Genomic DNA, 5,456 nt, shown 5'->3' with positions numbered 1-5,456 from the left:
AAGTGACTGGTGCAACGGGAGAAGCTGTTACAGGAAGGTTCTGTTTTTGTGAGTATGGACTGTCCTAATTATGAACCACAACATGCAATTGGTAGTTGGCAGTTTTTAACAACAGTAGTATCTAAAAGTTATTGCGTGTTATTCTAAAAGTTACTGAGTATTTTATGTGCACTTTAAAAAGATTCTGTAGTAAAGTACTTTAAAAAGATCTCCAGTTAATAAGATTGTGAGCATTATTGTTATTTATATAACTACCTGTACATGAAATTAATTTACAACTGGAATAATTTTGATTATTTTGTCATTATTATTAGCAGTAATTATATACACATATAATCAATTATATTATATGTTATTCATATATTTTTATATGTTTACATATAATTAATCACAATCAAAACAAAATTCAGCTTCTGCATTCAAGGATAAACCCAATATCCAAAGCTGATGTGTTTTATCATGTTGTGTGGGTGGTGGTACGGAAGAGAAGGTGGAATTATCTGAAGCAAGCAAGGTTCTGTTGAGAAACACAAAGTTTACTGTTATTATTATAAATGGACATGTTACATCTCAGCAGAGTTAAACATTTTACTCCAGGATAGCCCTATTTTCTCTTCCTTGTTTTTTCAAAACTTAAACTACAGGGCATGGTGGTGTACACATTTAAGCTCAGCACGAGGCCAATGCAGAGGCAGGGAGGCTGAGAGGCAGAGAGGCAGAGAGGCAGTGAGGCAGAGAGGCAGAGAGGCAGAGAGGCAGAGAGGCAGAGAGGCAGAGAGGCAGAGAGGCAGAGAGGCAGAGAGGCAGTGAGGCAGTGAGGCAGAGAGGCAGAGAGGCAGGGAGGCAGGGAGGCAGGGAGGCAGGGAGGCAGGCAGGCAGGCAGGCAGAGAGGCAGGCAGAGAGGCAGGCAGAGAGGCAGGCAGAGAGGCAGGGAGGCAGGGAGGCAGGGAGGCAGGGAGGCAGGGAGGCAGGGAGGCAGGGAGGCAGGGAGGCAGGGAGGCAGGGAGGCAGGGAGGCAGGGAGGCAGGGAGGCAGGGAGGCAGGGAGGCAGGGAGGCAGGGAGGCAGAGAGGCAGAGGGATCTCTACTGTTCGAGGCCAGTCTGGTCTACAGAGTTACAGGACAGCCAAGGCTACACAGAAAAACCCTGTCTCAAAAAAAAAAAAAAAAAAAAAAAAAAGAAAAGAAAGAAAACAAAACAATACATCATTATACAATATCTTTTATAATAAGATTATATAAATATGCTTAAAGGGATTGTGTTAGATCCAGTCATGTGACCAAGATTTCCACAAAGAAAAGGGTAGTTTAAGAGCCTTGGATCTCAGGGAGCATGCACTGAATACAGAGGCATGCAAGCAGGGTGGCCCTAGGAGGCCTGTGCTGTGGGGTGGGCTGAGGTCAGCCAGGCCTCTCTTAGCGTCCAGGCATGGTGGCTTTGAGCAACTAGGAGTTAGACAGGTTTCCTTGTAGGCAGACTGATAGGGAGAGGGACAATGGCCAGGTAATAAAGATGGTGGCTTCCCAGCTGGCCACCTAATTCCTAATACTCCTCAGACAAAGCTGATGGCTTAAAACTGTTTTTGTTTCTTTCTCCCACCCAACAAGTTCAAGTATGTGTTTATACAACAGATATGAGCCACTGCTTATCTTATAAGAGATGGCTCATCTGCAATCTTTCTTCAAGCTGACCAGCCCTAAGTTATGGGAAAAAAAAAAAAAAAAAAACCAAGCCAAAACAAACCCTTCAAAGACTTTTTGAGGTCCCAGCCCTCAGGGAGGCATCAGGCTTTGGCTTCCTAAGTTTCTGCCTCTGCTTTCTTTTGGGGGTGTGGGAGGCAGGGGTTGTCTTCATTTCTGTGTGCCTGCTGTATGCCTGTGTTTCCCCACCCCCAAGAAAAGCCTTTCTTCACTGGCTGATTCTGACTGCTATGCTCAGAGAATTTCACTGCCTTTTAATTCCTTAACAGGCAGGGAAAACAAACTGACCAGGACCCCTATAAGGTAACCGTCAGCCAGGGTGCACTTAAACTGCCAAATTGAACCACTCCATGGGTAGAAAGGTTTATTGGGGATCAAAGGGCCAAAGCTATTTCTCCGCGGCCGAGAAAAGATGGTGGGAAAACAAGCGGATTTCATGTGACAGACAGCCGGGTCTTTGAGCTGATACAAGCTATTTGACCTCAAATGAGATGATGCCCTTGCCTGAGGTAGTTGACCTCTGGGGGTGGATGATGGGAAATTCTTGGTAAACAGAATTATGAATTATGGCTGACCTCAGCCCACCCCACAGCACAGGCCTCCTAGAGCTTCTAAGGACCTGTGTCCCTGAGGAATCAGAGCCACCCTGCCTGCAAGACTCTTTATTCGGTGCATACTCCCTTATGTTACCCTTTTCTCTGTGGAAATCTTGCAGGCTAGGGCCACATGGGAAATGGTCATGTGATTGGATGGAACACAATCCGTTTAAGCAATATTATTTTAAGCACACATGCCTTTACGTTTCTGTTTACCAGGCCACAGTCCTTCTGTTTAGGACCTTTTTACCAGCACTGTTGCTTTGGTGGGCTGCTCTGGACAGAAAATTGTAGCCTTTTGTTGATGATAAAGGGTTGGGGTGATGATAGTCCTTGGGCTACTTCCTGCTGGTTGGGGGCTTGGTAAGAGAGGGGGTCTGGAATGCTGGTCCAACGGGAAATTCTGTCAGAGGCATCTGGTTTACTGGCCCTCAGGTTATCTCACTAATTCTGTCTCCCAAAAAACCTGGAGTCACTTCTTCAGACCCTCACAATCTTCGTCCTTTCCACTCTGGAAGCATCTATCCGTCTTAATCACAACTTACACTAATAATAATAATGATGCATAACAAATTTATAATTATTTTATAATTACATATTATAAACAATCATAATACTTTTATAATTAAAGTTTATAATTTTATATTTAAAACATTATAATCATTATAATTTTAATAAAAAATCTTTTTCGTTACAAGTTTTAAGTTAACTTTGCTGCTAGAAGCTTTAATGGGTTTGTTTGTTTGTTTGCTTTATTTCCCCCACACTCTAATGGCCTTACAAATCCTGGGGTAAAGTAAAATTTAGGCAAAAACTTCAAAGATAGTAAACAAAGCCAAGGAACAGGGGAGGGAATATTCAGAGAGTCAAACATCTGCCATTACATTCAGCCATTAGTAACCTCTATTGGAAATAGTTTTCCTTTTAGCTGTTCTTAAGTGTATTGCTTTTCCTCCTTCCCCTCCTCCCCCTCCCCCTCCTCCCTCTCCCCTTCCTCCCCCTCCCCCTCCTCCCCCTCCCCCTCCTCCCCCTCCTCCCCCTCCCTGGGTTGTTCTGTTTCCCCTTTTCCCTGTCATAGAATGAGGTGGCTACCTTGACTCAGGACAGAGGCTTTGGGGAAACTTTTAAATAAATATGCTTAGATCTAGAGTGGGAAGATAAACTCCTATGTCCAGAGCCAGGGTTTTCAGTAGGTAGAAGAACATGTGAAAATATTTTAACATTATCCATACACAAAAGTTATTTGAATCTCTGTAAGACCGAACGATCCCAGAGGTCAGAGGGAGGGGCTAGAGTTGAGTGGAGAGTGAAGAAGACTTAGAGATAAAGAGATTTTCAGGTCATTTGCTTGTGTGGTGCCCTAAATCGGCACAATCTGGGGGGATTTTCTGGCCATGGAGACTGATTATCTAGTGTGTACTGAGGTCGAGCCCTTTGTGGTAAGACTCAGTGAGTCTAAGGAGGGAAGGAGATCAGAGAAGGCAGGTGAGAGGAGTTGATGAGTTAATAAGAGCCCTGGCTAGTTCAGGCTCCAGCAAGTGAATGTGGGGGGAGGGGAGCGAGAGACAGAGAGAGACAGAGACAGAGAGACATACATACACATACACAGAGACAGAGAGAGACAGAGACAGAAACACACATAGATACAGAAAGACAGACACAGAGACAGACAGACAGACAGACACAGAGAGAGAGAGAGAGAGAGAGAGAGAGAGAGAGAGAGAGAGTGCGAGCGAACATGAGACCAGCAAGAGAACACAAGCTCCAAGAGCAAGCAGGAGACAGAACAGCTGAGAAAGAAGGCATCCTTTAAAAAGATGACAGTAGGGAATTTCCAGGAACAGAGAAAGGGGTAGGTGGGTCATAAATGGGAACCTCCAGTAACACAGGGACAGAGACCCAGGGAGGGAAGGGTTCCTGCTACATCCACAGGGTCTCAACCTGAGGATGTCCCCAAGGGAAAAAGAGACTCGTCCTAGAGAGCTTGTGGGTAGATGTCCCTCATCCACCGAGTGGAGCGTCCCAGAGGGCATAGTGAAGCCGCCTGAAGCACCTGTGTGACTCATGGAATAACTGGCAAGCCAGAGAGACAAAGCAGGCAACTCTGAGGACACATATCGGGGTAGTCAAGGAGTGGATGTGGGTAGCATAGATGGAAGAGAGAAATAGCCAAAGAGGCAGACTCTGAAATTCGGAGTCGGATATAATAGTGGATGGCAGAAGCCAGCTCAGACAGATGTTCCACACGCAGATGGGACAAACCATCAGTTCAGTTCAGTTAGGAGGGGAAGGGCCCTTTGGAGTGGGGGGGGTCCAGTGCTTCTCTCTCAGGGTTTGGTAAACTGCACCACTCCATGGGTAGAAAGGTCTACCGGGGATCAAAGCTTGTCACCAGCACTGCCTGCCGTTTTGCGGGGGTACTTTGGACTTAACAGGTGACAGCTCTTTTGAAGAGAGCATCCTCTGTGAACAACAGACTGCGGAACAGGAGGAGCATCTCAGGTTGGCTCCATGCTCACGAACGTTTGGGCAGAGCCAGGTAAATCTCACCTCCTGCTTTGCTAATCTGATGTGTTGTTCTCAAGGTGTCTGGATGACCGAGAGAGAGCACACTGCTGGTTTGTGAGCTGGAGGCAGGGGCTGTCTGTCCCTATCTCGGGCTCTGCAGGGAACAGTGGTGGGGCTATTGGCAAGTTGTTTCCTTTTTACAGGGCTCAGCCACTCCCACCCCCACCCTCATGGTAATGTACCAGAGCCAGGTCAGGTAAACACTAAACGCACATCCAACTGTACTTTCTGTGGTTCCCTGTGCAGGGGTCAAGGGTTTGCTTCTTCTTGTCTTGTTTGACAAGTAAACAGGGAAGGTCAAGACAAAGAAGTCCCAAGATGCCAATGAATTTTAAAGCCAAATTCAGGTATGTTTGATAACAGATGGTGTGAACACTTAAACATCTGCTATCAGAATTGTAGACAGGCGCTGTGCTGGGTATGGGAGAAGACAGGATATTTAGTTACTTCCTTTGAGTTACTGTTTCACTTGGGGAGTACAACCTCCTGGTGAAGGTTGTACAGGTTTGTTTTTGTGGACTTGTTACAAATTAGAGTCACCTGGGAGGAGGGAACCTTGCCTGAGGATCTTCCTTCATCAGATTGGCCTGTG

This window comes from Mus musculus, chromosome 15 (genome assembly GCF_000001635.26).
Source record: "Mus musculus strain C57BL/6J chromosome 15, GRCm38.p6 C57BL/6J".
In the NCBI taxonomy this organism is placed as follows: domain Eukaryota; kingdom Metazoa; phylum Chordata; class Mammalia; order Rodentia; family Muridae; genus Mus; species Mus musculus.
The sequence above is the reverse complement of the archived record's forward strand: the minus strand, read 5'-3'. Positions refer to the sequence as shown.